Here is a 12371-nt window from a genome sequence, read left to right as displayed (position 1 = left end):
TACATTCTCCACTCTGGAAACAGACCCCTACCTTAACAAAGAGTTTATAACTCACATAATTTGCTGGGATATTGAGCAAACAGTGAAAAAAGAGTCAGACCATATTATTTTCCTTTGGTGACAAAGAAGATCAAAACATACAACCAGAAGAAGACAACAAAGCCAAAGCTCCTACAACCAAAGCCTCCAAGAAAAATATGAATTGGTCTCAGGCCAGGAAAGAGCTCAGAAAAGAATTTTGAGAAGCAAGTAAGAGAAGTAGAGGAAAAACTGAGAGTGATGCTAAAGGAGACCCCCAAAAAAATCCTGATGAAAATAACACCTTAAAAAATAGCATAACTCAAATGGCAAAAGAGGCCCAATAAGTCAATGAGGAGAAAAAAGCAAAATTGACCAAATGGAAAAGGAAGTCCAAAAGCTTACTGAAGAAAATACTTCTTTCAAAATTATAGTGCAGCAATTGGAAGCTAGTGACAATTTGAGAAATCAAGGCAGTGTAACACTAATCCAAAAGAATGAAAAAATAGAAGAGAATATGAAATATCTCATTGGAAAAACAACTGACCTGGAAAATGATCCAGGAGAGAGAACTTAAAAATTATTGGACTATCTGAAAGCCATGATCAAAAAAAGAGCCTAGACATTATCTTTCAAGAAATTATCAAGAAAAACTGCCCTGATATTCTAGAGCCAGAGGGCAAAATAGAAATTGAAAGAATCCACTGATCACCTCCTGAAAGAGATCTCCAAAGGAAAACTCCTAGGAATATTGTAGCCAAAATCCAGAATTCCCAGGTCAAGGAGAAAATATTGCAGGCAGCAAGAAGGAAATAATTCAAGTATTGTGGAAACACAATCAGGATAACAAAAGATTTAGCAGCTTCTACATTAAGGGTCCAGAGGGTATGGAATATGATATTCCAGAGGGCAAAGGAGACAGGACTACAACCAAGAATCACCTAACCAGCAAAACTGAGTATAATCCTTCAGGGTAAAAAATGGTCATTCAATAAAATAGGGGACTTTCAAGTATTCCTGAGCAAAAAACCAGAGCTGAATAGAAAATTTGACTTTCAAATACAAGACTCAAATGAAACATGGAAGAGGTAAACAGGAAAGAGAAATCATAAGAGACTTATTAAGGCTGAATTGTTTACATTCCTGCATTGAAAGATGATATTTATAACTCAGGAGTCCCTTGTCAGTATTAGGGTAGTGTGAGAGAAAAAATTATATGTATGTATAGATAGATAGATAGAGGGCACAGGGTGAGTTGAAGATGAAGGGGTGATATCTGGAAAATAAAATTAAGGGGTGAGAGAGGATTATACTGGGAGAAGGAAAAAGGGAGAAGTAGAATGGGGTGAATTATCTCACATGAAACAGGCAAGAAAAGGCTTTTACAGTGGAGGAGAAGTGGGGGAAGGTGAGAGGGAATGAGTGAATCCTATTCTCATAGGATTTGACTTAAGGAGGGAATAACATGCACAATGGGGTATGGAAATCTATCTTACCCTACAGGAAAATAAGGGGGAAGGGGACAAGAGAGCAGGGGGTTGATAGAGGAGAGGGAAGATTGGGGGAAGGCTAATCAAAAGCAAACACTTCTGAGGAGGGACAGGGTCAAAAGAGAGAATAGAAAAAATGGGGGGTAGGATAGGATGAAGGGAAATACACTTAGTTTTTCACAACAGGACTACTACGGAAGCGTTTTGCATGACTACACATCTATAACCTGTAGTGAGATGCTTACTTTTTCAATGAGGGTGGGTGGGGAGAGAGGAAGGGAGAAAATTTGTAACCCAAAGTTTTAAAAACACATGTTAAAAAATTTTTTTTAAAAAGATTCTTTTTTTGATCATAGCTTTCAGGCAGTCCAATTTTTTTTTCTCTTCTTGATCTGCTCTCCAGATCAGTCGATTTTTTAATGAGATGTTTCACATTTTCTTCTCTTTTTTCATTCCTTTTATTTTGTTTCATTATTTCTTGGTATCTTATAACATCATTTGCTTCACCTTCCTTAGTTCTAATTTTTAAGGAGTTGTTTTCTTCCTTAAGATTCTGGATGTCTTTTTCCAGTTGGTTGACTTTCTTTTCATATTTTTCTTGGTTTTCTTGGATTGTCCTTATTTTTTTTCCTAATTTTTTCTCAACCTTTCTTATTTGATTTTTAAAGTCAATTTTAAGTTCTTCCAAGAATTCTTTTGGGCAGGTGACCATTAAATGTTACTTTTTGGGGTAGGAGATGCTTTTTTTTGCTTCAGCACCCTCCTCTGAAAACAAACCCAAGGCTTCTCTATCCCCACAGTAGCTATCTGTGATTGGGTCCTTCGTCCTTTGCTTACTCATTTTTAATTTTTTTATTGGCAGCTTATTATTATAATCACCTCTAGCCCTGGGGTGTGGGGGATAGTGTCTCTGGCTTCAGGTCCTTCTTACTGTTGTTTTCTGAGTTTTGGCCTGGGACCAAGCTCTGCACTCCTTCCCCTCTTCAAGCCACAGCTAGTGCCCCCAGCCACACTATGCTGGAAATGCTCCTGTTCCCTGAGAACCCTCTAGTGGTTGTAACCTTCAGCTCTCCCCTCTGGCCTGGAACCAAAACCAAGAACTCAGCTCTCCTGTAAGTGCCCACAGCCAGCAGCATCCCCACCCCACTACTTCTGCACTCACCAGGCATGTGCTGGTTCATTCTTGCCTTCAGCCACAGCCAGGCAATCATGTCTTGGCAGCACAGCTGAGCCTCTGCAACAGACAAGTCTTTCAGTCTTCCCCTGCTAAGATGTCTGACCTCCTACACTGTTTGTAAGGTGAGAATTCCTGTGGCTGAGGCTGTTATATCCCAATCCAGCTGCCACAAGGGGTTGTTGTTTGTTGTTTCAGAGGAGATAGCCTGAGGGTGTTTACACTTTACTCTGGCCAAACCTCCATCGCTGGGGTCTTTCCTCAGGTCTTCTGCAGTTGTCCCAGAAGAATCACTGCTCTGTCCCAACTCTTGTTTATATTTGCCATTCTATATTCACCCTGAAGTGCTATTTTGTATTGTTTGTGGAGGAAATCTGAAGAACTTGGAATTTTCTGACCTACTCTGCCATCTTCCCAGAATCCCCCCATGGAAATCAAAATTTTTAAAAATGAATGCAACAACTGCTTTACATATAATTGGAAAAAAATAAAAGATGATTTGTCAAAATTAGGAAGGTGATAATTCCATTGGATTCAGCTTTAATAAGACCAGATATGGAATAACATATTCAGTCCTGACCTCATTTTAGATAGAAAATCTGGAGAACATCTAAAGGAGGATACTCAAGCAGGTGGTCAGTTAACAAGCATTTTGAGTGCTTACAATGTGTCACACATTACAATATAACTTGCTTTGCTAAGAAAAGCAGAAAAAGTCCCTGTCATCCATGAACTCACATTCTATTGAGGGAAACACCATGTAAATATCCAGGCACATACAAATTACAGACAAAGTAGATGGAAGGTTATCTTAGAGATGAAGCTACTATTAGCTAGAGAAGAAAGGCTCCTTGCAGAAGGTGGGATTTGAGTTGTCTTGAGGAAAGTACAGAAAACCAAACAGCAGAAGAAGGGGAACAAGGCATTTCAGAACTGTGAGACAGCCACTGTAAAGACATAGAAGATGGAATGTTACGTGTGGGGAAAGGCAAACAATCCAGTGTAGCTAGATTGGACACTGCATGGATGGGAGGAAAGTGTAAGACTAGAAAGGTAGGAAAAGAGCAGGTTATGGAGGTTTTTATTTTTTTATTCTTTATTGAAAACTCTTTTAGTTTTCATGAATTAAATTTCTTCTAGTATCTCACCTCTCATGAAGAGCTAAACCACAGGGGAAAAAAGAATACAATTTTCCAGGTATATTATTCCACAAAGGTAGTCCCAGATAAAAGGAAAGTCCCCACATACATCAAAATATTTGTAGCACCAATTTTGTGGATGCAAAAACTGGAAACAAAGCAGATGTCCAGTGATTGAGTAATGGCTAGACAAAGTATGGCACATGAAGGTAATGGAATATTACTGTGCTGTAAAAAAAACATGGCTAAAACAGAAGAAGATTTACATGATCTGATACAGAGTGATCATAGCAGAGCAAATAAAATAGCACGCACAATGAGTGTAAGAATGTAAATATAAAGAACAACCTCCATATATCAATAAAAAATGTGTTGCCAGATTCCAAAAACCAATCACAGATCCAAAGAAGAGCAATGAAAAGACATATCCCCCTACTCCTTTGCAGCAGAGGGAGATCCATGTTTGTGGAGCATTGCATGTCTTTTTAGACCTTTCCAATCAACATTTAAATTCACAACTTTAATGCATCAAAATAAAAATATACTTTTTCTAAAGCACACCTATTGGTATCATTTTATCCTAATAATTACATCAGTAGGATATTAATTCCTTATGGTCAAAGATAGTTGTATTTTTGTCCTTGAATCTCCAAAACATTGCAGTGTCTGACACATGGTATATATTTAATAAATATTAGTAATATTTAGTTGAATTCATGAAAAAGGATGTTTCCTACTCATCAGTCTTCTCAGGGCCTCCTTTACTTCATTGTTCCTAAGACTGTAGATCAGGGGGTTCAACATGGGGATCATTACAATGTAGAAAATAGAAAACACTTTATTCTCATCTGTTGAGTAATTGGATTTAGGCATCACATAAGTGAATGTAAGGGTCCCATAGAATGGAGTGACTGCCACGAGGTGGGAGGTACCAGTTGAGAAAGCTTTGGATCTTCCCTCAGAAGAGCTTATCTTCAGGACACAGAAGAGGATATATATATAAGAAATTATGATAATTAACACTGTGACCATAATTATTGACCCAGCAGAGGCAGCAAGAAGAATTTCAGCAAGGTTATCTTCAGAGTAAGAAAGTTTCAAAAGTGGTGAATAATCACAGACAAAATGATTAATCTTATTGGGTCCACAGAAGGACCAATTCAATAAATAGCCAGTGAAGGTCCAAGCATGTATACGACAGATAAGATGTGATGAGTAACAGAGTGCAGACCCTAGAAGACATGTTGGTGGAATAGAGTAGGGGGCTACAGATGGCCACATACCAATTGTAGGCCATCACAGCCAGCAGGAAGCATTCAGCTGTCCCAAAGGTGGCTCCACAGAACATCTGGGCCACACAGCCTCCAAGAGGAATTATAATTTTGTCCACAAGGAAGTTCTTGAGCATAACAAGTGGGACAGATGAGGAATATGCAGAGTCCACAAAAGCCAAATAACTAAGGAAAAGGTACATTGGAGTTTGAAGTTGGGAGCTATTTGTGATCAATATGATTATGCTAAGGTTACCAACTAATGTGACTGCATAGACACCTAGAAATATCACAAAGAGGATGACACAAAGAGTTGGATCATCTGTTAGCCCCAAAATAATGAATTCAGTCACAGCAGTGCAGACATCTGTCCTGGAAAGAGAGCCTGTTAGACAGGAAAAAAAGACTAAAATAGAATGCAGGACTAAGATTTGGATATGTTTATTGATGTATTCAGGAAGCCTTCACTGGCCACCTCCTGTGTGCCCATTGTACTCTCCTACTCCAATACTTTGCTCCTATGCACCATGGCAGAGTGACAATAAGCAAAGCAGAGATGAACAAATTAGTTTCCTTATAATCTTCCCAATGAGCAAATAGTATTGTTGCTTTGCCAATTTTGCCATTGTGACAGTGTAAAAAAACACGTAAAAGAGTGAGGAGAATGGTTGAATTCCCAACATAAGAACCTTTCTTAAATATATGCTGAGACAATATCCAAATGCGCAAATGCTGTTCTGCCAAATATCCTTTCCAAAGAAACTGAGTCTGCTTTGTGATTCCTGAGTTCTCACAGGACCACTCTCCACATCTAAAGATGGTATCCACCTCATGCTAATTGACTATAAGGAAAGTTCTGGTTTCTAAGATAATCCTTGTGCTCAAAAATCACAAGAGAAAATGAATGAGGAATCTGGATTCTAAGGCTTCTCATTTTACTTTGTTCCTAGAACTTGCCATGACTACAAAGGGCTATTATCAGGCTAGATATTGCCAGCCTGAAGAACTATGGGAAATTTCCCATGGGAACTTTGCTGATCAACCTGCTGTAACCGTATCCTGTTTACCTATTGCTTCCTTCAATTGCAGAATAGCTGAGCAAGCTCTAGTATAGGAAAGTAGTGGCAAATTATTGTGCCACAAGAAAAGATGAATATGGCTGCTTCAGAGTAATATGGGAACACTTTTGTTAACTGATGCAGAACAAACTGAGTAGAACAATTAATGTGATGACCACAATAATCATGATAAGGAAATAACTTTGAAAGACCTCAGAACTTTTACCAAAATAGTGACAAATCATATCTTCAAAAGGCAAATGAGGAAATATTACCTACTACTTCTTGGCAGAGAGGTGATGGACTTGAAAAGATTAAGATTGATCCTATACCATTTATTTATTGATCTATTTAAAATTAATTGGTTTTATCCTGTAACTGCTTTTGACTTGTAATTACTTAAGTCATAGTTCTTTGTCTCTGAAATCATTTCCAAATTCACCTGGCCTGTAATGGGTTAATTTTAGAAATTCAGATCCCCTGCTAATCACTAATATATTCTTGCCTCAGAGAATTTAGTTGCTTTAGGGAATATGTGGGAAAGCAAGGGAGTGGGGTCTGAGCTCTCCACAGCATGAAGTTATCTGTCAAGGATGTTTGGTTTCCTTTCCAAAAGTCTAAGCCACTATCTTGCACCTGTACCCAAACAATGAGCATTTCTTATTCTCATGAGAAAATAAGGATAGTCATTGCTAGCCCTAATTACCAACCTTCCAACCAATCATGTTGTTCCCTGCACCTCAGCTCTGTAACCAATGATGTTGCCCTTAAGCCCATGACATCATCTACCCTATTCTGTTTTTTGTTTTATATTTCCCAAAATCTATAAAAGAGAACTGTCCTCTTTCTCAGGGACTTGGACATCAATTGAGGTAATCCACTGATCAATTTATTGATAAGCAGCATGCCCTTGCTAATAAATGTCATCTTGCTCAGAGAGTTGTCTCAATTTACCTTTTTGTCCAATTTCAAACATGACAGGCTAGGGGTACAGTTGACACAAGCATTCTCTGACATGGCTGAATTGTTGACTTCTATTCCTTGACTATACATATCATTTATAAGGAGGGCCTCCACTGTGACTGAGGAGAGGTACTTAAGTGGGTAGTGATAGACATGGGGGAGGGAAAGAGTAACTACAAGCATTTTCTAAGTGCAAAAAAGACAAGGAGGTAGTATAATTTTATTTGTATATATGTTATATTTCTTTTAAAGACCAAAATGTCTTGAAATATTTGCATTTGTTGATGACTGTTGAGTTCAAAACAAAAGAAATTATCTCAAATATTACTTTTTTCCTGAAAAGTTATTACTCCCAACTCTAAACTCATTTTTCTTTTCTTCTTAATCCAATAAGATAGAAAATACTAAGATACTGTTCGGGTGAAGAAGAAACATTATAACACTCATTTATGGGTCTATTGTCCACCTCTTTCTTTATGACTGATCACAAAAAAAAGTCTTAACTAAACAAAAAATTGTAGAGTGCTGAGTGAATTTTTCAACACCTCCTACTTCACCCTTCCCTCTCAAGAGAGGATTTAGCATGCAAGTTTTCTGACAAAAGAAATGCTGTCCCTGTGGGATCCTTTTTTTTTTCTCTTCTACAGTTGAAAACTCGTCAATATCACCACCTATTGTCATTGCAACAATCTCTAAGAAAGAGATAGTCCTTCTATTCTACAGGGCCAACTCCTCTAATTGTTCCATTAATTCCATCTCTCTTATTTTGACTCTAAGCTTTCCCCCATTGCAAAACTCCCTTTTAATTTTTAATCTTTTTATCTATGGGCTTTCCCCTTTTTACTAAAAATTGGCTCAGATCTGTCCAATCCTGTAAAATTTTCCATTTGATCCTGACATCCTTTCAAATTATCATATTATATCTCCTCCCTTTCCCAGTAACCTCTCAGGAAAAAAAAAATCTAATATTGTTTAGTACACTTCCTCTCCTTCTAATGTTAAACAATTATAGTCTTGTTTCTGACCCAATCACTCCATGGGAAATATCCTCTACAAACTTACCAATAATGAGTTAATTCATAAATGATAGTATTTTCATAATCTTCATTTAAATTCCTAGGGGGTAGGGATTGTAGCAGACTTTGTATTTGTATCATTGGCACCTAGGAAAGTAACTGAAAAATAGTTGATGCCAAATAAATACTGATTGATTGATTAATTATTGGCCTCTACCAAGCACACAACTCCTCATGAGTTTTCATGACACTCTGATCCTAGTACTATTCTACCTATCTGACCTTTCCTCCTCAGTCTCCTTTACCAGATGATAATCCTTGTGCAGTCTCCTAACCTTACAAGTGCCTCTGTCTATGTCCTAGGCACTCTCTTCTTTCCTATATCTTTTAAATGAGCTCATTAGGTTCCATTGTCATTAACTTCTCTATTCAGATGAATCTCAAGTCTATACATCCACCTCTGAACTTCAATCCATAGATCACCAATACTTGGACCTTTGTACATAGACATCTTGAAGGCATTTCAAACTCAACAATTCAAAAGAGAACTCATATTAATGTCAACATTCAATTTAAATAAATATTTTTATAATTTCTTATTTCTGTTCAGGGCCCCACTATTCATCTACACATTCTGGTTTGCAATCCTGGAATTAATCTCTACTCTTCTCTCCATCTTCCCTTACCCAACCAGTCAGTTGCCAAATCTTGCCACTTCTATATCCACAACATTTATGACATTTACTCTTATGTCCACTCACACAGTCATCTCCCTAACTCAGGTCTGAATCGCCTCTCACTTGGACTGTTGCAAACCACTCTTAATTTAAAGTCCAGTCTCTATATCCTCCATACTATCCTCCAAAAACCTACAAAAATGATCTTCCCAAAGCACATGGTTAATCATATCACTTGCTTACTCAGTCCTTAAACAGATATCTTATTGACTTGAGGACAAAATAATAATTCTTCAGTTTTACATTTATACTCCTATGCCATGTTAATCCAGTCTTGCTCTTCAGATTTATTTCACTTTACTCTCAGGCATGCCTAGACTCCAATCCAACTTACCTACTGCCTGTACTCCAGACTCAGAATTCTACCCCCATTTCTGTCCCTCTGCGCAGGCCGTTCTCCATGCTCCAAATGCCCTACATTATCTCTGCTTCTTAGAATCTCAAGCTTCCTTTGTGTCTCAGCTAGTGGGTCACAGGAAGCCCAGTTTCTAAAACTGTATCCCTCCATAATTTATCATGTATTTACTTATCTCTGAAAATGTTTCATCCCTTCCTATCCCATAGAATGTAAACTCCCTGACATTAAGGACTGTTTTGTATTTTATTATTTTTATCCCCATTGGATAGGACAGGGCACCTTGCATAGTGTCCACATCAAAATAGTAGTTGAATGGAAGGCAATGAATGCATTTTTGAAAACTTCAAGCTTCATTCATATTGGCATCATAATCAAAATAATCATATAACAGGAATATTAACAACTCCATATGAAAATTTAAATTTCATAAATTATTTTTCTCCCACAATTTTTAGAAGAATATATTGTTAAGCTAATTTTACAGATGAAGTGACTAAGGATCACAGAGGTACAGTCATGTAGCCACAATCACAGTCAGAGCCAGTAAGACTCAGATGTGGGACTCAAACCCAGTTGTCCTAACTTCAAGTCCAATTCTCTTTCCACTACATCAACCAACAAATATATCAGTGAAATTCCTCACCCAAAGCCTCGATTTGAGAAGTGAGGGGAAAGTAATAAATAAGACAAATCTACTTATGGATACACAAAGATTTCTGTCTAAGTTTTCCTTACCTAACTATGTTTGATCATGTACTTACAGTTTGTAGAGTTGTCTCAGGGTATGTGATATCACCTATGAGAGATCAGAATTTTATTTACTAACATGCTATGATAATGTTCAATGCGTATACCTCACTTCTAAATCTTTAACTTCTGGTCCCTTATAGGGACCAGAAACAACAAGACCAAAATCAGGAATGAATCTTACTCATTGTTGGGGGAGGGGAGGGGAAGAGGGAGAGGGAGAGAGAGGGAGATGCATTAAGGCCCTATACAAAACTGAAATCAATATAAAGTTTGGCATGGCAAGAAGAATAGACAAGCTTCCTTGAAATGAGCTACAAATCAGTAATCATATCTAAGAATTTTTACACAAAAACCAAGAACAGCAGTGGTATCTACTGATGCAACTAGATGATTACATTAGGCTCCAGCTATTATCTTTGCATAGTAGCACCATATTTATGTTGAGTGTCATAACATTTGGGAGATACTCCCTTGAGCAACTTAGCACCACATGTAGCCACCATCATTAAAATGCCTTTTGAAATTCATTGGGATTTTGAGTTGTGTGAGAAGTTCTCTAAATTCTCAGGGGGCTTCATTATTTTTTTTTTCTTTATCTATGTTTGTCTAGGATTTTTTAAAAGGAAAAAAAACAAGATTGGATAGCACTATAGCCAAGCTAGTATGATCTGTGACGGAAGCTCTCAAAAATTATTTTGGGATCAACTTGTGGCAATTGTGGTTGTGACGGCATTCACTATTAAATTAGATCCTCAACATGTCACCAGATTCATTTTCATCAGGCCATAACACATACTGATTATACATATACAAAACTGAAGCTGAAAGACCAACTATGAAAGTCAACTTACTAGAAACCACAAATCCTGGAACATAGGCACTATTCATAGTGAACACAATTATTATGTCTAAAGGCAGTACTGACAATCTTTTCAAGGCTCCTGATAAACTTTTGCTGAAATATAAGAGCACATATAATATGTGACACAAAAATTTTCCATAGGACGGTTGATATATGCTGTGAGTCAGTTGAGGGCTTGGAAAGCCCATAATGCTCATTATATCTTCTTTGGTCATAAATTCTTCACTTATCCATGTATCTGAGAAGGAAACTATTTCATGCCTCACTAAACTTGCTCATAATATCGCCATTTATGTCTTACAGGGGTTTCTTTGCTGGTACTTGGGGCAGCACTCTGTTGCTTTGCCCATACTTGGATCTCGGTCACAGTCATGGGTTGCAGTCTCAGGGCAAGAAGGAGCAGTAGCGCAGTAAGGCTTATAGCCACACTGTAGCAGGGACCCTCGTCATGGTTGCAGGGCAGAAAAGAGTGCTTGTGGTCACTCACAGACCAGAGCACAGGTCAAGAGAGTAGTAAACACCTCTACTTAGATCATACCACCTTGGAAAAAAATGCAAACTTACAGGTCCCTGGAAGAATCTCTGAAAAGAGCATCACAAAATCCCTGAAACTTGGAACAGCCTATCCTCCACCCTGGAAGGAGAGCCCCACTTTAGCAAAGAGTTAAACCACAAAAATGAGCATACAACAGAAAAAAAATCTGATCATAGAAAGCTACTATGGTCACAAGAAAGATCAAAACACCCACTCAGAAGAAGACAACAAAGTCAAAATTCGTACTTGCAAAGACTCACAAAAAAATGTGATTTGGTCTCAGGGCATGGAAGAGCTCAAAAAAGATTTTTAAAATCCTAAAAGGAGGTAGAGGAAAAATTGGGAAGAGAAATAAAAGTGATGCAAGAAAATCATGACAAAAGAGACAATAGCTTGGTAAGGTAGGCACAAAATAATGAAGAAAATAACACCTTAAAAAACTGAATTGGCCAAATGGCAAAAAGAAAAACCCACATGAGGAGAAAGATGCCTTGAAAAGTACAATTGGCCAAAGAGGAAAAGATATTAAAAAATTCACTGAAGGAAAAAAAATCTTTAAAAAGGAGAATGAACCTAATGCAAAAGGAGGAAAAAAAATTCACTGAAGAAAATAATTCCTTAAAAATTAGAATTGAGCAAGTAGAAATTAATGATTTTATGAGACATCAAGAAACAATAAAAATAAAACCAAAAGAAGGAACATAGAAGATAATGTGAAATATCTCCTTAGAAAAACAACTGACCTGGAAAATAGATCCAGGAGAGATGATTTAAGAATTATTGGACTACCTGAAAGCCCTGATCAAAAGGAAAAAAAAAAACAAAGCACATGGACAGCATCTTTCTTTCTTCATTTATTTTTGGCTAGGCAATGGGGCTAAGTGGCTTGCCCAGAGTCACACAGCTAGTAAGTGTTAATGTATCTGAGGCTGGATTTGAACTCAAGTCCTCCTGAATCCAGGGCTGGTGCTCTATCTACTGTGCCACCTAGCTTCCCCTT

General features: G+C 37.6%; 1 pseudogene; it reads right to left on the bottom strand.

The window, feature by feature from the left end:
- Positions 1-4535: 4535 nt before the first annotated feature.
- Positions 4536-11286, bottom strand: LOC114034074 (annotated as a pseudogene).
- Positions 11287-12371: the final 1085 nt, after the last annotated feature.

The sequence above is a fragment of the Vombatus ursinus genome, unplaced genomic scaffold (assembly GCF_900497805.2).
Source record: "Vombatus ursinus unplaced genomic scaffold, bare-nosed wombat genome assembly UNPS02007883.1, whole genome shotgun sequence".
Lineage (NCBI taxonomy): Eukaryota > Metazoa > Chordata > Mammalia > Diprotodontia > Vombatidae > Vombatus > Vombatus ursinus.
The sequence above is the reverse complement of the archived record's forward strand: the minus strand, read 5'-3'. Positions and strand labels throughout refer to the sequence as shown.